This window comes from Ornithodoros turicata, chromosome 1, assembly GCF_037126465.1.
Source record: "Ornithodoros turicata isolate Travis chromosome 1, ASM3712646v1, whole genome shotgun sequence".
In the NCBI taxonomy this organism is placed as follows: domain Eukaryota; kingdom Metazoa; phylum Arthropoda; class Arachnida; order Ixodida; family Argasidae; genus Ornithodoros; species Ornithodoros turicata.
In genome coordinates this window covers 176,614,028-176,637,256 of record NC_088201.1, presented here as the reverse complement: position 1 = coordinate 176,637,256, position 23,229 = coordinate 176,614,028, and the positions used below count along the sequence as shown (strand labels likewise).

Here is a 23,229-nt window from a genome sequence, read left to right as displayed (position 1 = left end):
AACCCTTCATGTGCATCCATGTCTTAACTGACAATGTCTCCGTGTGGCATTGCACAAAACAGTCTTTGATCCATGGAGCCACTGGCATACGGAGTAACTTTTTGAAAACATTCGATTTTTCCCTGCTGGGGAACACGCTTCTGTATATCGGGGAAGGAAACAGTAGGTCGATGACGTCCCAGTATAGCTTTTTTCTTTTAACGTTTATCAAGTACTCCCAAGCGAACCTATCACACACGAACTCCACAGCCTCGGCCAAGTCCTTGTAAAACTTCAGGGCGGGGTGCTTCTTGAATCCACCTCTTGAAGTGGCCATCCATGGTGCTAGGTATGCCGAACCCATCGTCTGCATGGCTTCTCGTAGGATCCCGTTCATCTCGCCCCGGAAAAACAGGAAGCGCTGAACAACAAGTTTCACTGCTATGTTGACCGTCTGGAGGCCACCACGTAGCTTCGAATGAAACAGGTTGGTGCGTCGCATTCTTTCCATCGGGGATCTCCAGATGAAGGTTGCGAATATCCTGTGAATACGGTGTGCCATGCCTCCATCGCAGACTCTAGCCTGTGCGTAATACAGTATTGCTGGGTACAGAGAAGTGTTGCAAGTAAAGCTCCTGTTTAAGATAGACAAGTATCTTCCAGACCACGCTGCTAGCGATCCTTTTAATTGCTTAAGTCTTATATCCCATTCATCTCTTGCATAACATTCCTGCGAGAAGTTCACTCCGAGATATTTCCCAAGTTGCCTAGTCCACGTTGCTCCGACGAACTGTGCTGGAGTTTCCGGCCAGTGCCCTAACCAAGCCCCTTTGGTCTTCTTCCAGTTTACTAGGGCACCTGACACTTCACAATATCGACTCACTTCCTCCGCAGCTTCACTGATGCCTTCCTTGGAAGAGGAGACCAAAGCGACGTCATCTGCGTGGGCGAGAAGTTTCAGTTCGGCGGTGTCAAATCGTACTCCCGGTATATCTGTGTTAGCAATAATTTTCCGGCAGAGTGGTTCTAGGTAAAGTGCAAAAAGTATAGGTGATAGGGGGCATCCCTGTCGCACTGACCGTTTCACTGGTATGGGTTTCGTAGTCCTTCCGTTTATAATCAGGCTCGTCGTCAGGTCGCGGTAACACGTTTCGATCCATTTTATCATATAATTTCCTATCTCACACCACTGTAAGAGCCGGAGTAGGAATTCGTGACACACTCTGTCGAAAGCACGACTGAGATCTAGCTGCAGGACTGCCAGTGGAATACCGCTTGTGGCCGCTTTTTCGCATATCACTCTCATGTGATGTAACTGCGTCGTGATTCTGCGTCCCTTCAATCCGTACACTTGGTGTGCGCCTATTATCTCCCTCAACGCTCGGTCTAGTCGTGCTGCCAGGATCTTCGCAAGGATCTTATAGTCCGTCGAGAGTAGACTTATCGGTCGAAACTGACTTACTTCCAGAGACGTTGTGCTATTCGTCTTGGGAATGAGGACTGTTATTGCTTGTCTCATGGTGGGGGGTAGCAGATGTGGACTGTGTATGTCCGCATAGACACCTACAAGGATCACCGATAACAACTGGCTATATTTTTTATAGAACGCCGTTCCGATACCATCAGGACCAGGAGCCTTATTTCCCGCTAATTTCTTGATGGCCGTCTCGACTTCCGCCGTAGATATTGGCCTGTCAAGTTGCTCCTTCGCCTTTTCCTGCAGTCGTGGCATTCCCCGTAGGAATACGTCCATGTTTCTCCCAGCCGTGTGTTGCTGCTTGAAAAGCTCTTCATATTCCGTCACAAAATGCTGCTCAATTTCGATTGGATCTGTTAAGATCTTCACCCCGCATTTAACGCTACTGATGTTCTTCTGCTTCTGTCGTTTCTTTTCCAATGCTAAATACACCTTTGATGGTTCCTCATCCTTTTCGACAAGCGTGACCCGGCTTCGCACCATAGCTCCTTGTAGCCTTAACCTTTGTATCTTGTGCAATGTCTTCTTGCATTCTCTAATGTCTTCTTTATACCCCCCGGGACAGCTTTCTTCCAAGGTGATTAACTGCCGTAGCGTTGCCATCGCTGCGAATTCTTGGGCTTTCCTTTGCGCGTTCTTACTTTCACAGTACTCCACAGCCATTAGTCGGATATTAGCCTTAAACTCTTCCCAGTCGCACGCGTTCGTTTTCCCTTCTGCTAACATCTTTCCCAGCAATTCCTGAACTTTTTCATCAAACAATTCGTCCTGCAGTATACTGTCATTCAGCTTCCACGGTAGCTTCCTCCCACTCCTCGCTCTCCCATCTTTCCCCACTAACACACACACTTGCACAAAGCCGTGATCCGAAAGGCTTACTGGGTTCACAGTGTAATCCTCCGTGCAGAGCTCCTCTGATACGTAGATTCTATCGAGCCTTGAATGTGCTGACCCTTGCCAGTGCGTAAATCGAATGGCATTGTCTTCATTTCGTCCTGCCACATCCCTCAGATTGTTATCTTCTACTAAGGAACGAAGCTCTTTTGTACTGGTGTCAGAAAACCGAGTTCTTCCCGTCCGATCACCTGCTGTCAGAACACAATTAAAGTCACCTCCCAGAATGACGCTAGCCGGCGTCTCCAGAAAATCCCTTAAGTACCGGAAAAACTCCTTGCGATCCGTAACGATGTTCGGGGCATAGAGCGCTACAACTCTTAACAGCTCATTGCCGATAAGACAATCCACTGCACTAATCCTTCCTTCAAGATCGTGGGCAATGTCAGGGACAATTCTCACTCCGCTTCTTCTCCTAACGAAGACTGCCGTGCCACCACTGCCCTTTTGTGCGTTGGAGTGGAAAACTTGGAAATCTCGTTTAAATATCCTCCTCAGTTCCTCCTCATCTTTCGTGGTAGTAATCTTTGTTTCTTGTACCAAACAAATATCGATACATCTACTGCAGAGAATATGAAGAAGGCCAAGTTTCCGTTTATCCGACACCAGGCTGTTGACATTAAACGTGGCGACACGAAGCTTCATTCAGATTGCGAATCATTGAGATAGCCCCCGGTCACGTGGGTCGTACGTCTCCTGCACCAGACATATATCCGTCCTATTGGTGCACAGCATGTGCAACAGCGCCAGCTTCCTGCGTGTTGATACCAGACTGTTAGCGTTAAAAGTGGCGATTCGTACTTTCATATTGTGTCGTACTTTATTGCGAGGAACCACGATCCCGCGGGTCGTAGGGCACCGTTGGCTTGAAGGTTTTCCTACGCTTGAGGACGATCGTTTTCCACTCTCGAGATTGTGTCGTGGACGAAGCTTGCGTCATTTCATCATTATTTCCTTCAAACATTCCTTCGACCTCGCTCTGAGCTAGCTTTCTTTTATTTGCGTCTTCCCGGCTCGTTTCTATCGCGGTTACCATGTCAGTTTCCTCGTTTTCTGGTAAGCTCTTTTCTTCCTCTCCTCTGCTTTCCACTTCTGCTTTATCAGCGCTCTCCTCCTGGGTTTTCAGGCTATTTTCTGCTTGACAAGACGCTGCTTTGTTGTTTACTTGTGTTGCTTCATCTGTCTCAAGGTCATCCATCAGGTAGTCGTCACTTGGATGTCGTAGTGCACCACGTGTCCTGTCAGCGTACGTTCTTATGCACGCATCACTTTCATGACCAAACCGCCGGCACTCCTTACACTTCGGTGTCCTGCACTGTTGTCGCATATGCCGAACTCGTCGGCATCTGAGGCACAGAGGGGGTCGGCCAGGGATTGACACCAAGATGTTATGTCCCACTATTTTAAGCATATGCGGGATGCTTTCCGACGTTACACCCTCCTTCAGCGTTAACTTGAAGTTCCTAGCTGGGGATTCTATGTCCTTAAAGAAGTCGTCGCTATAAGTTTCCCGGTTCACCTTACGGGGCTCGCCATACAGGCAGAAAGCTCTCTTCACCATTTCATCTGGTATGTGGTATGGTAGTCAGTGTACTCTTACGGTTATCATGCGCTGTTGCGCATCGAATATTAGGCACCTCTTACCTTTCACGGTTCACTCTTTTAACTTCACAAGTTTTTCTTTCGCCGCAGCGTCCCGTGTCGTGAGTATCCACACATGATTCATTTGATATGTCCCAAAAGATACTATGTCCTTGGCACTAACATTGTCCTTGAGCACGTCACGGAATTCTTCCCTGCGACAAGGCCTCACAGTAACATCACCGTGGAAAATTATGGTGCTCTCCGCAAACTCTCCAACAGGCAGGGTCGGCAGGATAACCTGGTATGTGTCGTTCGCTTCCGAATTTGCTTCATCCCGGCTAGGCCTAGCCGTTGACACCTCCTTTACGGAGCTCATGTTCGTACGTCCGATCGCTTTGACAACCGGAAGCAGCTACTAACATGCCGACCCCTAGACCCACGAGCCACATCCACGTCCCGCTGTTCGCCGACCGGAGGCGTAATTACGCGATAGAAAGGAAAAGGCTTGTCAAGATACAAATATAGGCTCGTGTGTGATAGTTGTAATGGCAAACCGCATAGCACAATGAAGTCAACAGCGATAAGAAACGAGTGCTCGTCCGGGATTTGAACCCGGGACCTCTCGCAGCCTAAGCGAGGATCATACCCCTAGACCCACGAGCCACAAACCACATCCCGCTGTTCGTCGACCGGAGGCGTAATTACGCGATAGAAAGAAAAAGGCTTGCCAAGATACAAAATAGGCTCGTGTGTGATAGTTGTAATAGCAAACCGCATAGCACAACGAAGTCAACAGCGATAAGAAATGAGGGCTCGTCCGGGATTTGAACCCGGGACCTCTCGCACCCTAAGCGAGAATCATACCCCTAGACCCACGAGCCACAAACCACATCCCGCTGTTCGTCGACCGGAGGCGTAATTACGCGATAGAAAGGAAAAGGCTTGTCAATATAGGCTCGTGTGTGATAGTTGTAATAGCAAACCGCATAGCACAATGAAGTCAACAGCGATAAGAAACGAGGGCTCGTCCGGGATTTGAACCCGGGACCTCTCGCACCCTAAGCGAGAATCATACCCCTAGACCAACGAGCCACAAAACCCATCCACGTCCCGCTGTTCGTCGACCGGAGGCGTAATTACGCGATAGAAAGGAAAAGGCTTGTCAAGATACAAATATAGGCTCGTGTGTGATAGTTGTAATAGCAAACCGCATAGCACAATGAAGTCAACAGCGATAACAAACGAAGGCTCGTCCGGGATTTGAACCCGGGACCTCTCGCACCCTAAGCGAGAATCATAACCCTAGACCCACGAGCCACAAACCACATCCACGTCCGTCGACCGGAGGCGTAATTACGCGATAGAAAGGAAAAGGCTTGCCAAGATACAAAATAGGCTCGTGTGTGATAGTTGTAATAGCAAACCGCATAGCGCAATGAAGTCAACAGCGATAAGAAACGAGGGCTCGTCCGGGATTTGAACCCGGGACCTCTCGCACCCTAAGCGAGAATCATACCCCTAGACCCACGAGCCACAAACCACATCCACGTCCCGCTGTTCGTCGACCGGAGGCGTAATTACGCAATAGAAAGGAAAAGGCTTGCCAAGATACAAAATAGGCTCGTGTGTGATAGTTGTAATAGCAAACCGCATAGCACAATGAAGTTAACAGCGATAAGAAACGAGGGCTCATCCGGGATTTGAACCCGGGACCTCTCGCACCCTAAGCGAGAATCATACCCCTAGACCCACGAGCCACAAATCACATCCACGTCCCGCTGTTCGTCGACCGGAGGAGTAATTACGCGATAGAAAGGAAAAGGCTTATCAAGATACAAATATAGGCTCGTGTGTGATAGTTGTAATAGCAAACCGCATAGCACAACGGAGTCAACAGCGATAAGAAACGAGGGCTCGTGCGGGATTTGAACCCGGGACCTCTCGCACCCGAAGCGAGAATCATACCCCTAGACCTTTTTTTTTTATTCGTCTTTAATGCATTAAAATTACATTAAAACCACGGCACTCCTTGTGCCTGGTGGAGACGGCAATCTACACCGCAATGCGCATCCTTCCCCTTCCGTATACTTGTCTACGGAGGTTTAGTTCACCCATTTTCAGTTGGTCGATGACTGGCTTCTAGGCCCTTCCAGTTCTTCCCCCGTGAGCACGCTTCCGACCCAGTGGAGCTTCCGTTCGAACCCGACCAGAGGAGGTGTGAGCTTTTCTCGTCCTTCGACTTCGCCCATTCTGAAGCGCCATATGGAATGCAACCCGAGCACGATGAGCGATGACATTACGTCCCCATCGGGTCCGCTACCGAACTGCAAAAACTTCATACGGCTCCACCGCAGCTCCACATCTTGATTGATGAAGTCTTTGAAGGCTTCCCGGAACTGTATAGCCCTCTTGCATAGCAGAAACACATGTAACAGTGTCTCATTCTCTTCAGGGCAAACAGTACAGCTCAGAGCCCAAGGGACTGCAAAACCTTTCCTTCTCAGCCACGTCTTCACGGGAAGCACCTCCCAATGGAAGCGGAAGAAGAAGTCCTTTGAGCCTGTCGGTATTTTGAATCGTCTTACTCTCTTCAAGACGCCTTCAGTACCTTGGGGAAGTGAGCATTGTCTATACAGGGGTGTCGGTAGGACAGCAACAACTGTATCCCAATACAGCCTCTTCCGCCTTACGTTTTCAAGATACTCCCAGGAAAACAGTGTTTCAAAAAACGTTATTGCTCCCGCTATTTCCTTGTAGAAGGATAGTACCCTGGCACGCCGAGAAACATCTTGTACAGACACCGTCCACCGTCTGAGGTAGGCATTACCGAGGACTTGCGTCGCTGCTCTTAGGAACGGGTCCTGTTGATCTCTGAGGTACAGGAACCTGTGGACCTTCAGTTTAATGGCAAGGTTCACCAAGCCGATTCCTCCTTTCCTTAGGCTGAAGGATAAGTTAGTCCTCCTCATGCACTCCATCGGTGATCCCATTATGAAGGTTGCACATTTCCTGTGAAACTTGTTGCAGACGCTTACGTTGACACTGATGCACTGCGCTACGTAGAGAAGGGCAGGGTATCGCACACAGTTGAATACTTAGGCTCTGTTGGAGACGGAAATATATCTGCCGTGCCATTGAACTAGGTTGCCGGCCACAGAGTTTAGTTTTTTTGTCCACCATATCCTCCGCACAAACTTGCCCGTTAATGTCAACTCCAAGATATTTCGTCATCGATGTCTTCCAAGAAATCTGCAGGAACTTCTGAGGAGTGCACTCCCAGCTTCCTAACCAGGATCCAGATGATTTCCGTAAATTGAACGCCGCCCCCGACACTTCCGTGTAGTCCTGAATTGTAGATATTGCCTCACATACCTGACTTCTCGAAGAACATATTATTGCGACATCATCTGCGTATGCGAGCACATGTTCTGCACCAATCTGGAGACCTACGATGTGTTCATTTGTTAGTATCTTCCTACACAATGGCTCCAGGTACACAGCAAAAAGTATCGGGGACAGTGGGCACCCCTGCCTAACTGAGGAGGAAACGGGGATACTTTTTCCCACGTTGCCATTCACCACGAGCCGCGTTGTCACGTTATTGTAGCAGGTTCGAATCCATGTTGATAGGAAGTATCGTATTTTGCACCTATCTAACACAGCGAACAGAAAAGCAGGGCATACTCTGTCAAACGCCTGGGACAGATCTGTTTGTAACACCGCCAAGGGTTTGGAGGTCAGTTGAGCCACTTCACAGACAGTTCTCATAATATGGAGGTTCCTGGAAATTGACCGTCCTCGTAATCCATATGGTTGGTGCCTACCAATAATTTCCCGGACGCCGATTTCCACCCTTGCAGCTAAAACCTTGGCTATAATTTTGTAATCCGTGCATAGCAAACTAATGGGTCTGTAGTCTGTGACAGATGGATGTTCACGGTTGTCTCTTTGCTTCGGTATTAGGACTGTGAGCGCCTGCCGTATGCTTGGTGGAAGCATTCCTCTTCTAGCAATGTCTTCGAAAACGGCCTTCAAGATTGTACAGAGTGGGTCGCAAAAGGTTTTATTGAAGTATGCTCCAATACCGTCCACCCCCGGTGATTTGTTCCTTCCCATCTGTGTTATCGCTCTTCTAATTTCCTCTTCGGTAATCTCGTCGTTGATCATTTCCTGGCACTGTGGATCAACAGCCGGGAAATCGCCCAGCCAGGTGCCGTATTTCAATGGCTCGCTGGGCTTCTCTTTGAACAGGTTGCGATAATGTTGACAAAAGGCTTCTTCAATATCTTCCTACTCACTGAGCAGATTATCCCCCACTTTAATCAGTTTGATTTTGTTGTGTTCTGCATGTTGCCGTTCTTTGAACTGGAAAACTTTGTACGGTGTCTCCTCTCTTGCGAATATCTGCACCTGGCATCTGATCATAGCCCCGCGGTGTTTATCTTCATATAACTTGTGCAGTTCTTCTTTTACTTCCCTGATATCATCCTTGAAGGTTCCTGGCTGTTGACATTCACATTCCACGAGCTTTGTAAGGGTTTCAGTCAGTTGTTTTATCAGCTGCCCTTTTCCAAGCCTTCTGACTCGGGAATATTTCATAGCTGTCAGCTTGATTTTTTTGTTTAAACTCTTCCCAGGATACGGCATCAATATTGCCAGCCCTCAGGTACTCTTCAATCATCTTCTGAATTTTTTCCCTGCATGTGTCTTCGTCCAACATAGCTTCATTCATCTTCCACATGCTTCGTTTCCTGTTATCTCGCTTGCACGCCCGTGGCTTGTGCAAGACTGTAATGCACACCAGCGAATGATCCGAGAAAACCTGTAGCCTCACCTCGTAATTGCCTAGCATGGGGAGCAACCATCCAGACGCGTACACTCTGTCTAGTCTTGCGTGTGAGTTACCTTGAAAGCGCGTGAACGTGATGGATCCTCTTGGAAATGCTTCCCAGACGTCGACGAGATCAGCTTCTTGCGTCAGTTTGACCAGTTCTCTCCTGCTGCCGTCCTTCCTTATCAGTCCGGTACTGCAGTCTTCTCTTCTTAAGACACAGTTGTAGTCTCCGCACAAGAGGACGTTCCAAGGGACACTAACGAAATGCTTGAGCGAAGAGAAGAAATATTTCCTCTCCGGGGGGTCATTTGGAGCGTAAACACAGATCACGCGTAGCATCCCTCGCCCATGCACACAGTCCACCACACTTAACCGTCCGCTCTGATCTAGAACATTGTCCACAACCGCCAATCCCGAGCTCTTTCTAACGAGGATAAGGCTTCCAGCACTGTTTCCGATTGCCGCGGACGGAAAACACCAGAAATTAGATTTAAAAAAAATTAACCAGTTCCTTTTCGTCAACTGCAGTTGCAACTTTGGTTTCCTGAAGGCAGGCCACATCAACGTTTTCGGAAGATAACAAGTTCGCCACCCAATGCTTCCGTCTTCTCGAAAGGAGGCTGACGACGTTTAGTGTTGCAACTTTGACATGACGGTGTCTTGTCATCTTCTTACTTCGTTAAAAGGCCCTCATGCACTTCCGATCAAAAAAACCCTGGGTCATCGAGCTGGGATGACCCCGCTTCTTCTAGTGGCAACTGTGTCATAGACTGAGGCACCTGCAACGATTTCTTGTTCAGTGGAGTTTGCCACTTCCCGGATTGGTCCTGCCTGGCGTCTCCCACCTTTTCTTCAGTATCAGTCCCTTTCCTTTTTCCTAGCGGGTCCTCTTCTCGAGAACAGTCCATTCGCTGCTGCTCCTTTCCCCGTCGTTCCTTGTCCGTCTCCTGCGCCGTTTCCACAACTTCATTTTCAGTCTCTCCGCTGTCGGAAGTGCCTGCCTTCTGCACTGGCTCTTCATTGTCTTGCATAGTAGCCTCTGTGTCCTGCACGTCCATTACCATGTCTGCGTTTGGTTTTTCCACTGCACCCCTTGTCATTGCGGCATAGGTACGTATGCAATGTACCTCAGCAATGTGCCCAAAACCTTTACATGTTCTACAGTATTCAGTTCGACATTGACTTCGTATGTGTCCAACCTGCTTGCACCGCAAGCATAAAGGTGCCTTCCCCGGTACAGACACGAGCCCCGTTGCTCCCATAATTTTTAGTTGATAAGGGATGCTTTCCGTCGTGCAACCTTCCCCAAGAACACACTGTCATCCCAGGACTATCCTAAGGTTGTCAGATGGGGACAGGTATGGCATCCCTAGGATGTCAAAATCTGATCCTCAAAATGTCATAATACTGCCACTTTGGCATATGAGATGACGTCCCCGAGGCTGTCCCTCGCCCATCCTCAGGGACCAATTTAGGACAGTTTAAGTACACATGAAGGACAATGCTTTCCGTCAATTCTCTGCTTTGATTTGTTTTATGTATTTTGCGTTTTCTGGCACGCACATCCGCCAAGTGCTTACACAAGTTGCACCAAATTGCAATGACACCAAAGTTATGGGAGCGTTTTTGTTGTTCCTGTTCGAAACAGAATCTTCTGAAGGACACTAAGTCTGAGAAATCCTCATAAGGGTGGGACACGCCTTAAGCTTGCCCACTCAGAAACCCACTCCGAAAGGTACTAGAATTCTCTTCCGAAGTCGAAACAGATACCATTTATTAATATAACGCGTCCCTCCGTAAATACGGGAGTCCTGCTAGCCTGCTACGCAAAACGAAGGGTGAGCTCTCAATGCTTCTTTCGATTACGCAAAGAAAAAATACTCAAAGCGAGGAATCGATTGAAGTATTAGGTTTGCCTCATTCCAAAGTCTATGTTTCTTACTCACGTTGGTTTGAGACATTCAGGTAGGAACTTTGAAAGTCAAAAGTAGTGCGACAGCATCGCGCGTTTCTGTTCTTTCCACGAGAAATCGTTCATGTATCATAGACAGTCATTCTTTTTGGCGGCAGGGAATTTTACGCTGGGCCATCCTTTATTTAAGAAAAATCTCAGTCAGGTCCCAGGATCGCCCCCAAAACAAAACAAATGTGTTTAGGGAGTCTGAGCACGTAAACTAAACAAAATACTATTTCTCGTCCCCCTAGCTACCCGCAGGGACGGGCACAGGACGTACCTGAATGACTCTTCACGGACAGTCCGCGAGTGTTATCCTCAGGACGTTATGGGCATACACCTCGAAGGACGAGGACACGATGACACTGTGGGGACATCCTGAGGACCATGTGTGTTCTTGGGGTTCCTTCAGATGCAATACCACGGAACGTGTCGTCGTTTCTACTCCCTCGAGACCTAGCAGTTTCCATTTTTCTCTCAAAACTTCTTTTGCTGTTCCGTACAGCGATAAAGCACGCCGCACAACCTCGTCTGGAACATTTGTCGGCAGCCAGTGTAGCTTCAAGGATATCACATTGGAATTCGGGTCGACCACAATGCATCGTCTTCCTTTAACTGTCAACTCACCTGCTTTCCGCAGTTTTTCTTTCTCTTCGTCAGAATGCATGGTGATGATCCAAACATGATTGAATAGATATGATCCAAATCCTGCGATGTCCTTGTTGTTGACGACCCTTCGAAGCGGTTCCACAAAATCCTGCACCTTGTACGGTCGCGCCGACGGGTCGGCATGCAGGAACACCGTATTACGAGCGATATCTCCTTTGGGTAACGTAGGCATGATGATTTTGTAAGTTCCTTGAGACGTATTAGCCTGTAGTGACGACGATTCAGCCCGGCTAGGCTTAGCCGTTGATGCTGCTCCGCTGGAGCTCATACTCCCACAACCGTACTCAACGAGCGTCGGAAGTAGAATCGAATCATACCCCTAGACCAACGAACTTTTTTTTTAACTTTTATTTTATTCATTTCAAAATAACACTTCTATGATGATGACAATGTGAATTTATACAAGGCGCGGGATATGAACACAGGGAAGAAGCTTTCACAGAAAAGCATGAGCCACGGTGGAGTGTATCCGCGATACTTCGCGGCCAGTTTCACGTTCGACAGTTCTTTTCGGAGTAAGACCATCGGTGGACTTAGCGGCTCTTCGTGCTTGTCCAACATGCGCACCTTCCACAAAGAGTACATTGCTATAACACAGAGGACATCAAACCTAGGACTGTTACGGTCAATTAATGGCAGGAACCGAATGGTGTGTGTGTTCAGTGTGAAGGTAACGCCCAATGCTTGACTTATGTCATCCCACAGGAATGCCGCCTCAGTGCAGTCAATAAAAATATGATCAATAGTTTCCGCCACCTTGCAAAACCTGCAACTGGTACTCCAAGGTACAAAGAAACCTTTTCTTTCAAGCCATGTTTTGACAGGCAGCGTACCTGTATGCAGTTTAAAGAAGAAAGTTTTAAGATTGGGTCTGATGGGCATTCTCTTAACTCTACATAAAATATCTTTTCCGGGCCATTCCTGCGATAAGACTCAATAAATTGGAACAGGGAACAAAGTGTCAATAAGGTCCCAATATAAGCGTGATCTATGAACTGAATACACATAATCGATTGAGAATCGAACTAAGCAAACTTAACACTCTCGACAACCTCTATGTAAAAACCATTCAATGAAACATGTCTGGTTTTTGTTGCCACTGTTACGTATGGTAAGTGTTCTAATGCTATGCATTGTTTTACATATTCCAGTAACGCGTGCGTTTTTGTTCTGTAGAATACAATTCTGATGACAAGCTGCTTCACAAACATATGTGGTAGCCCTAACCCACCATCCTGCACCGCTTTAAACAAGTTGTCACGCGTCATCGATTCAAAAGAAGAATTCCACACAAACGTTGCAAAAATCCTGTGGATTCTTTGAATATTGGCACGCGAACACTGCAGTACATGCAAGAGGTACACAATCCGTGCCAACATGAAAACACTGCATATACTACTACGCTGGAAGACACAAAACACACTTTGCTTCAACACAGAGGTTTGCTTGTGGAGCTTGCCGGCAACTTGAGACCACATAGAATTCGTATTTTTACTGTCTCCCAGTGGAGCTCCGAGGTACATTCCTGGCACAGTATCCCACGATATGCCTGCGTACGTAGTTGGGGTGCTGCCCCATTGACCTCCCCATATCCCAAGGGATTTTTTTCCCATTGATACGCGCACCAGATATGCGACAGAAGTAATCAATAATGCTAAACAATGCATTAACACTTTGCTTGTTCTCCATCACAACAGCAATATCGTCCGCGTACGCTATCACTTTTACTTCTGCATTGTCCATTGTAAATCCTCTAATATTTTTACAACCCACAATAGCCTTGCAAAGGGGTTCTAGGTATACGGCAAACAGTAATGGAGATAGGGGTCCTCCCTGCCTTACCGAGGATCTCAAGAGTATTGGGCCTGAACAATGACCATTTAAAATTAGCTTAGTTGACACGTTCTGATAACATAATTTTAGTCTTCTCATAAACATTTCACCAAACCCTACTTCTTTCAATGTACAAAACAGATAAGTATGATCCACTCTGTCGAACGCTTGAGATAAGTCTATTTGAACTACACCTACTTGATCCCCATCTGTCCTTGCAATATCTAGGATAGTGCGTAGCACGTGAATGTTCGTTTGGATGCTCCGTCCCTTTATCGCACACACCTGATGCTCTCCAACAACGGTCTTTATCACTGTTTGAATCCTTGCAGCAAGTACTTTCGCGTACACTTTGTAATCAACATTACAAAGTGTTATTGGGCGGTACTCTGTTACTCCCGGTGTCTTCCCTGCCGTTATCTTCTTGGGAATTAACACAGTGTGAGTTCGATGAAAGGAAGGCGAAAAGGTTCCATTTTCTTCAGCTTCCAGGAACACATTCCAAAGAATAGACGCCATATGTTCGCTGAACTTGTGATAAAATTCGCCACCGATGCCATCTGGTCCTAGTGTCTTATTCCTGGATAGTGATCGAATGGCGCTGAGTACTTCGTCCCTGGTGATGGGTCCTTCAAGTGATTGACGTTGGCCCTCAGTGAGGGCAGGCAGTTGAAGAGTTTTTAATTTGTCCTCCGCATTTATTTCCGTTGCGTGTGCCGTGCCTATGAGATCCTTATAGTGGCGTACAAAAATTCGTTCTATTTCACTTTCGCCTGTTATTAAATTTCCTTCATGTTCTATAGCCTCTATCTTCTTAAGTTTTCCTTGTTGCCTCTCTTTATAAAGATACGTCTTGCGGGGGATTTCGTCCGGTGCAAACAGGCGAATTCTCGACATGATCCGAGCGCCTTCATATTTCATTTCGTTAAGGAGATTTAGTTCCAATTTAATTTCTTCCATCTCTTGTTGACATTCTCCTGGCTTTAGAGATTCCAGCTTAACCACTTCATTCATCCGCTTCTTCAATTCTTCCTTGCGCCCTTTACGTGCATATGAGATTACATTGGATCTTTCCACAGCGAAAGCTCGCAGTTTCAGCTTGAAGGCTTCCCACGCTGAAGGCCAAGAAGTCCCTGCAGTCACAATGTCCACAATTCCGTCCTTTACGAAATTTACGAATCCGTAGTCTTCCAATAGTCTACAATTCAGCTTCCACAATTGCCATCGGTTACTTCCTGTCCCGGAGGGCTTCCGTACTTCACCTAAAGTGGCTAGAACCATGCAGTGGTCACTAAAGGAAACCGGGTGTGTTTCATATCTGGTTACGGTCGTTCTTCGTTCCCACTTCATATATATCCGGTCCAATCTAGAATGTGAGCCATTCTGGAAGTGCGTAAAGAGGGTGTCCTTATTTTCAACGTCATCGAAAACATCTCTCATGTTATGGCTCTCCAAAATGCCCGCTAGCGTGAGAGTGCTTGCTTCGACTTGGATGCGATTACCACTTGTGTCAGAGTCATTTAGCGTACAGTTAAAGTCCCCTAATAACATGATATTTCCGGTACTGTTGATGAGTTGCGCCATCTCTTCGAAGAACACTTTCCTTTCGCGCACATCATTAGGTGCATAAAGGCACACAATCCTCCAAGCACACCGGTCGATTTCAATATCAAGACAAGCTATTCTCCCTGCATTATCAGTAATGTATGATACGGGGATAAGAGGTTCGCTTTTCTCCAACCATAGGATGCACCCCGCTGAATGTCCCACGGCGTCGCTGACTACTACGTCATAGTCTTTATGAAACAAGTAATTGACCAATCTTGTGGTTTCTTCTTCTGTGCTTATTTTAGCTTCTTGAATAGCAAGGGCATCAAAATATGAATATTGTTCCAAGAAACGCTTCCGTTGGTACTGTTTTTTCCTTGCATTCAACCCCCTAACATTTAGTGTAGCCACGGTTATATTATTTGCACTCGTGAAGAAAGCAGCCGACTTACTCGTTGTACGCTTGCATCACTTTTTCCCCATCGGCTATTTAGCAGTCAAAAAGTCCATATCCTCAAGTCTTGATGCTCCCACTTCGTCCAGCTGCGGCATACTGGCAACTTGACCTTCTGTTTTCTTTTCTTCCTTTCTTTCACCGCCACCATACCCATGTTTTTTGTTTCTTGAGAACCACCAGCTAGCATACCCTTCGACCCTTCTGGTGAACCAGAAGAGATAACCTTGGGGCTGTACACATCGGTCGATCCTTCGTTCGATTTTTTCTGCGGTGTTTCAGCGCTTCCGACGCCTGATTGTTGCTGCTCGCCCTTTTTATCTGTTTCCGTCAATTGACTTGTTCTTTCTGTTTCCTCCACGTCCATTATGTGCTCTTCAATCTGCTCTGGTTGCGGTTGCCTCACTCTCGATGCATATGTGGCTACGCATTCCTCATCTTCGTGCCCGTACTTCCTGCACGTCCTACACCAAGGAGTGTGACACTGCCTTCGGATGTGTCCTAGTTGCTTCCATTTCAAGCACAAGGGTGGTCTGCCACTGACAGCCAGCAACACTCGGGATCCGGCAATTTGCATCAGGTGGGGCAATCCATCTACGGTTTCACCGTCTTTCAGTCGGAGCGTTATCAATCTGGTTGTTGATTGTACTCCTTCAAAAAACGAACTCTTCCACTTCTCTCTTATTATTTCCGTTACGTGTCCATATGTTGTCATTGCTTTGCGAATTTCTTCATCGCTGGTATTACCAGAGACCCAGTGCAACTTGATACATACATCCCTTTTGTTCGGGTCGATGATGACACAGCGCTTTTCTTTCACTACGAGTTCTTTTCTCGACAGCAGTCTCTCCTTCTCCACTCCGTTGTGAAACCGTATCATCCAAACATGGTTATACTGAAACACGCCGAACGTAGCCACGTCTTCTTTCTTTACTATGTCTTTCAGTGCTTCACCAAAATGATCCACGTTGTACTGCCTTGCTTTTGGATCAGCGTGTAGAAATAAAGTATTCAAAGAGGAGATACCTGTTGGTAAGGTAGGTAGTATAGTCAAGTATCCTGATGAAGTTCCTTTGTTCTCTGTCACGCGGCTAGGCCTAGCCGTTAGCCCTACTCCAGCAGAGCTCATGTTTACACGTCCGACACTGTTGAAGTCCGGAAGCAGAATTTCCCTGCACCAACGAGCCACAAAACCGACCCACGTCCCGCTGTTCGTGGAGCGCAGGCGTAGTTACGGGTCAAAAAGGAAATTGCTTGTCAAGAAGCAAATATAGGCTCGTGTGTGATAGTTATAATAGCAATCCGCATAGCACAATTAAGCCACCGCCCATAAGAAACGAGGGGTCGCCCGGGATTTGAACCCGGGACCTCTCGCACCCAAAGCGAGAATCATACCACTAGACCAACGAGCCACAAAACCGACCCACGTCCCGCTGTTCGTCGACCGCAGGCGTAGTTACGGGTCAAAAAGGAAAATGCTTGTCAGGAAACAAATATAGGCTCGTGTGTGATAGTTATAACAACAATCCGCATAGCACAATTGAGTCACCAGCCATAAGAAACGAGGGCTCGTCAGGGATTTGAACCCGGGACCTCTCGCACCCAAAGCGAGAATCATACCCATAGACCAACGAGCCACAAAACGAACCCACGTCCCGCTGTTCGTCGACCGCAGGCGTAGTTACGGGTCAAAAAGCAAAATGCGTGTCAAGAAACAAATATAGGCTCGTGTGTGATAGTTATAATAGCAAACCGCATAGCACAATGAAGTCACCAGCCATAAGAAACGAGGGCTCGTCCGGGATTTGAACCCGGGACCTCTTGCACCCAAAGCGAAAATTATGCCCCTACATCCATAGAGCATGCATAGCCGACACCAGAAGAACCTGTTTCAGAACTGTATCTGTGCACCCTCCAACTTCTAGTCCTTTCAGCGCTTCCCAGGTCAAGTGAAAGTCTAGTCCAAGAGATGCCATTAGGTCAGCCCAGAACAGCCTGGCGTTTCAGCACTCCAGAAAAAGATGACTTAGCGTTTCCGGTGAGTCACACACATAACATCTGTCAGTCTCCGGTAGATCAAAACCTTTCTCCTTTAGCCGTACTTTAACAGGTAGGATCTCAGCGTGGAACTTCACAAAAAACTCTTTTGTAGCCGTCGGCACGGGCACTTTCCTAACAGTCTCTATACAACGGCGGCGGAAACACTTTGGCGATGCTGTCCCAGTACAGCCTCTTGGGTTTCACTGTTTTTAGGTACTCCCAGCTGAATTGGCTCTCGAGGAACCGGACAGCCTGTGCAATTTCCCTGTAGAAGGCCAATCCTCCGTTGTGTTGCATATGCGGAGCTGTGGTGACAAGCCACGCGGCGAGGTGTGGAAACCCAATTGACTGAAGAGCACAGATAAGGAAGTCATCTGTGGTGTCCTTAAAGAAACAGAAACGCTGAACTTGGATTTTCATACCCGCGTTCACAAGACCAAAACCTCCGACCTCTTGTGGCCAGTACAGGTTGGACCTTCGCATTTTTTCAAAGGTAGAAGACCATATGAATGTGGCTGTTGCTCGTTGAAACTTCCCTGTTGCGGCTTTTTCCACTGGAATAACTCTTGCCCAGAACAAGAAACTTGGGTACGCCACAGCATTACACAAAAAAGTCCCGTTGAAGAGTGACAGCACCCTGCCATTGTGAGCGTCCAGTTTTGGGCGAATGGCTGCTACCTTTGCATCCCACTTTTGGGTCGAAGATCTGTCGAAGTCCATGGGGACCCCTAGGTATTTGGGTCCTGCCTGTGTCCACTCCATCCCAAGGAAATCTTGTGGTTTGCAGAGCCAGTCCCCTAGCCGTGCACCAGATGATTTATGTAGGTTGACTTTTGCACCGGAGTATTGACAGAAGATGTGCAGTTGTTTCAAAACCTGTGGTATTTCGTCTTCTTTTGTACAGAAGAACGTAACGTCATCGGCGTAGGCCAACAGCTTTACCGCCCTTTCTCCAACGCGAATACCTTCTATTTGCGGGTTTTCCATCACTGATATGCACAGCGGCTCTAAGTACAGAGCGAAAAGCAGTGGTGACATTGGACATCCTTGTCTTACGGATCGCGAGACATTAATTTTCTTTCCGATTTCCTTATTGATAACAAACAGGCAGGTTATGTCTCGGTAGCATGTTTGTACAAGGTGTTCCAGCTACTTACCGACACAACATTCCTTCTACAGCCAAAACAGATAACGATGACATACTCTGTCGAAAGCTCTGCTGAGGTCCACTTGTACTACTGCAACTTGAGTTCCACTTGCTGTACCCTGTTCGCAGATGACTCGCATATTATGAAGATTCGTGACAACCTTTCGTCCTTTTACACCGTAGCACTGATACTGACCGATGACTTTCCACAAAACGCTATCGAGTCTTTTTGCAATGATTCTAGTCAATATCTTATAGTCATTACAGAGAAGACTGATCGGACGATAATCTGATACCTTGAGGTGTTGATCCTTGCATTTCTTTTTTGGAATGAAGACTGTGTGGCATTTCCTCATGGACGAAGGCAAAATACCAACTTTCGTGAGTACTCGCAAAAGTCTTGTAAAAACTTGCACCAGTGCCGTCGGACCAGGAGCTTTATTTCTTGGCATCTTCTTTATCGCCCACTCCACCTCGCTAGCCTGTATAGCTCCCATGCTTTTTTCCATGCCTTCTTCTGAGAGTTGAGGCAGCTTTCCGCGTACTTCAGTTGGTTCTACGAATTCCTCTGCTATGAACATTTCAGTGTATTCTCTCTCAAATACATCCCGGACATCTGTGTTCTTGTGTTTCACGGAGTCAGAATAGCTGTCAGAATAGCATTCCCCTGAGCCCTCTCACGTTCAAACCTTCGAAACACTTTCGTTGGCTGCTCTTCCTTTTCCAGTGCCTCTTTCCTGCTGCGAGCCCTATAGCCGTGGTACTCCTTTTCCATCCCGTTTAAAAGTCTTTGTTTTGTTTCTCTAATGATGTCCTGGTACCTTCCCGGCATTGTCTCTTCCTCCCGAATTAATTATCGAAGGGTGTTCATTAAACTTTCTTGTTCCTTCTTACTGTGCCATGCTGCTGTTTGCTGTTTGAATCGGTCCCTACGACAATAAAAACAAGGCCTCCGATGCTACAAATGACTTTGACTATTCGCTTTTCCCTCCAGAGGTGGACGAAGAGGAAGCGGAAAGGGTCGTCTCGGAATTAGAGAAGGTTATTTCCTATGATCGCGAGGGTTGTGTTTCCGTCTCGGGCAAGTCCATCAAGCACCCCTCCATTTCCGAACTCGTGAATTATTTGTTGCAACGTAAAACGGGAAAGAAACCTTCAGGACTGGTTCTCCAAAGTCTCGAAACTATTGCGCCGATTTCTCTGCCCAAATCTCGCGAGCCTCAGCAGCAGCAGCAAGCCTCAATAGCGTGAACGACTTATGGGGGGATATGAGAAACCAGAGGGTGGTTTGGGGGAGTGGAGAAAAGCGGAGAAAAGCGCGTCACTTGGGAAGAAAAAGGCTCTCGCCATACTCAGAAAGCTGGACGCCTACACGCTACACCATCCGGTGAGAAGAAAGTTTAATAGGAGACGCATCATCGCGCTCAAGATCAACAACGTGTGCCAAATGGATCTCGCCGGCTTTTCAAAATACAAGAGGTTCAATGGTGGCTACCGCTACATTCTTGTAGCGATTGATTCCCTCTCCCGTTTTCTGCGACCATCCCGCTAGAAACGAAACGCCCAGCCCAAATGAAAAGGGCCATGATGCGACTTTTCCAGGGAGGTAATGCGCCTACACGCATTTTTTGAGACAGAGGAGGAGAATTCTACAAGAAGACCGCTAAGGAGCACCTGGCACGAAAGAAGGTCCACATGTATTCCACATTCTGTCCCGTAATCAAAGCATCACAGGCAGAACGGGTCATAAGGACTTTACGCGACAGAATATTCCGTTATTTTGGAGTAACCGGAAAATACCACTTCGTTTCCCTGCTTCCCAAGATCGTCCGCGACTACAACAACACCAAACACAGGACGTTGGGCATCAGCCCGTCCGAAGACACGCAGAAAAAGAATTGGAACTGTTCAATAAGATAAATGGGCAGCTCGTCGTACCCTTCGTGAAAAAGCAGCTCAAAGTGGGGGATAAAGTGAGGGTCCTACTACACAGAAAAGGTTTTCAAAAGAGCTCGGAAGGGAATTGGTCGCCTCAGATTTTCACCATCTCCTGCCTGAGAGACACCTCCCCTCCCGTCGTGCATCTGGAAGATTACTGGGGTAAGGAGTGGACGGATCTTTCTACCCGGAGGAGGTGCTCGTCGTAACCCGAGACGCCAATCAGCCTTGGCCAGTAACGAAAGTGCTGAGAAAGAAGAAAGTGAACGGTCAGAGCTTCTCCTTGGTTCGCTGGTTCGGTTACGACAAAGAACACGACAGTTGGGTTCCGAGCAGCGCTGTGGTCAAGATTGGGAAATGATGGCAGACATCTACGTCCACTTGCTCTCGAACGCCAGCATGGATAAGTTTCGGTCGAATGAACTCAACGCCTTCGCGGTAGCTATCGATAGTCCGCTTCAGCTCTCGAATCGCTATAAAGCCGGTCTGATGGATCTCAGCATAAGCAACGATATTTTAAATATCGGATACGAAAGGCAAGATGCGAAAATCGAGGTTTCTTTCGAGGACTCGGTCGAAGTCGGGAGAACTTTTCGCGACACCTCGGATCTCGAGAGGGATTTGGGATTAGCCCTTTCGGAATTTAACGTTTCTTTCGCGTAGAATAAATCGCGGTACGACTTCGTCTTACCCGTGGAAGTGAAAGACGTGGAATTGGACCCTAGGCTCGCACAGGCGCTCGATGAGTCGCTGGCATCGCGCGAAACAGGTCGTGCGGTGAAGCCTCCCAAATTAAGCGAACGCGAAACCACCTCCGTCTTATTGGAGCACGCCGCACCTGCCGCTTTCGACGACGTCACTTTGAATTCGGAAACCACGTCTCTACGTAACACACTCAACAAGTATTTCCAGCTAGACGCCTCGCTAGAATTCGCGGATAACGTCTACTCTCTGAAAACGCCGAAAGAATTGCTCGTTCCAGAACCCTTTTTAAGGCTGCTACAGTTCACACCCGTCGAGGGACACGGAGAAAACCTACGCGTCTCTCTCCCCGTAGCGCGTCAATTTTCTTTCACGATCAAAACGAAAATCCCTCGATCTTTGCAAGTACATCTGCCTCCGGGCTATTATGCTACACCCCAAGCACTCCTGAATGCGATAAACTAGCGCGTAGGCGAACGCCCGCGCTTCACCTTCGACGGAACCCAACAGAAATGTAAAATTCCACCACCTTAAGACTTTCCGAGTACCGCGTACTTGCGTGTACTGTGTTCACGGAGAAGGATGCCACGAGCTCCGTCGGGGTACTCCTGGAATCCACGTTTCACAACATAATCGTCTACACGGATATCGTGGGACCCACGTACGTGGGGAGCGGGAAAAAACCGATATTAAAAATACTGCCCTTTTATTACGAGAAAGACATGTATACCAGAAAATACATATGTACCGTAATTCCCCCAAAATAATTCCCGTGTATACGGGACCCCTTTTTCAACGAGGGGGCGGTGTGTTGAGCAACATATCCAAGTTTATCGTTCCCATCTGGCAACAAATAAAATCGATCGCCAAGAAAACGTTGAAGCGCTTGGCGCGGAAATTGGCCGACGGCGAAGGAATATCGGACGCAGTAAAAAATACCGACTGGGAGAGAGTGCTGGATTCCATGGTGGGCTCCGGAAAGAACACTGGAAAGAAACGTCGCAAAAGACAATAAAAGGTGCCGACACACGATGCACCTGCAGATATCTTTGGTTCGCCATGAGGGTCACACATACGCTACGCTCCGGCCCTCATGACGTCAACGAAAGACGAAAAATAGTCGCCATGGTCGCCGCTCCGTCTGACGAGTGACGTGATGATATTCGAACCCCCTTCCGTTCAATACGGCATAGAAGATACTTCGTGAAAACTATTTTATCCGGTCAACGGGGTAAATGATGCAGTGATCGAATTTTCGATCGAAAACCTGGTCGGACATATCAATACCGATCTGTTCCAACAGCTGCGCCTCACGGTACCTGCCGTCGAAATTCGAGTCGTTTTCGTGTTAAACAACGACGAATTGAAACTCATATCGATTCCCCACGACAAGAAAATGTACAAGTACGAGTTGGACATTAAAGAGATGACGTTACACTTGAAAGAGGTGACGCTGGCACCTTCCTGTTTTTGGAATACGAGCGGCGACTTCGGACCACGCCAGCCATCTACGTGTTACGCAGATTAGAAACAAAAGTGCGGAGTTTGAGTGCCGGGAGCTTGGACGCTCACTTTGAAAACGTTTACCTCGAAAGGGTGCCTTCCAAATTATGCGTCGCCCTGCTCGCCACGTCCGACTTTCTTGGCGACATCCAATGGAACCCCTACAAATTCCACCATTACGATTTGTCTCATTCGATGCTCTCTGTGGATGGCCAGTAAGTGCGAGCCGAGTACGACTTTAAGAACGACCTCGTCGAAATTTCCTATACTTTAACTTCTTGCAAGAACTGGGTGAAAACCATTTCAAGTACAGCTACGACCGATTTAAAACGAACGGGTTCCTTCTCTACTTGAGCTTGGACGTGGACAAGTGTTCTTCTCCTTCGCATTTGGACGAGTGGCGAAAAGGAAACGTTCGCCTGCAGTTACGCTTCGCTAACGTTCTGCCACACGCGGTCACTGTCCTCTTGATGCATCGACAACGACCGTGCGGTCACCCTCCCATAGAAAAAAATGTACGAGAGCGACATCTTGGAACTCGTGTCCCTGAACCCCCTCTCAACCTCCATGTTGAGAGGCATTTGCGCTTCCAACGAAGCCTTCGTTTTATACAAGCCCGGCTATTTAATCATCAATACGGAAGAGCGAAGAAAGCGCGGGCAGCACTGGGTGC

At 47.6% G+C, this 23,229-nt stretch overlaps 6 non-coding genes across 6 annotated transcripts; all 6 read right to left on the bottom strand.

The window, feature by feature from the left end:
• Positions 1-4,743: 4,743 nt before the first annotated feature.
• Trnap-agg (transfer RNA proline (anticodon AGG)) lies at positions 4,744-4,815 on the bottom strand. The gene has a single exon. It is a non-coding gene; the product is annotated as a tRNA-Pro (tRNA).
• A 139-nt stretch (positions 4,816-4,954) lies between these two features.
• On the bottom strand, positions 4,955-5,026 carry Trnap-agg (transfer RNA proline (anticodon AGG)). The gene has a single exon. It is a non-coding gene; the product is annotated as a tRNA-Pro (tRNA).
• Positions 5,027-5,179: 153 nt separating this feature from the next.
• On the bottom strand, positions 5,180-5,251 carry Trnap-agg (transfer RNA proline (anticodon AGG)). The gene has a single exon. It is a non-coding gene; the product is annotated as a tRNA-Pro (tRNA).
• A 144-nt stretch (positions 5,252-5,395) lies between these two features.
• On the bottom strand, positions 5,396-5,467 carry Trnap-agg (transfer RNA proline (anticodon AGG)). The gene has a single exon. It is a non-coding gene; the product is annotated as a tRNA-Pro (tRNA).
• A 152-nt stretch (positions 5,468-5,619) lies between these two features.
• Trnap-agg (transfer RNA proline (anticodon AGG)) lies at positions 5,620-5,691 on the bottom strand. Its single transcript has one exon. It is a non-coding gene; the product is annotated as a tRNA-Pro (tRNA).
• Positions 5,692-16,566: 10,875 nt separating this feature from the next.
• On the bottom strand, positions 16,567-16,638 carry Trnap-ugg (transfer RNA proline (anticodon UGG)). Its single transcript has one exon. It is a non-coding gene; the product is annotated as a tRNA-Pro (tRNA).
• Between the last annotated feature and the right edge of the window lie 6,591 nt (positions 16,639-23,229).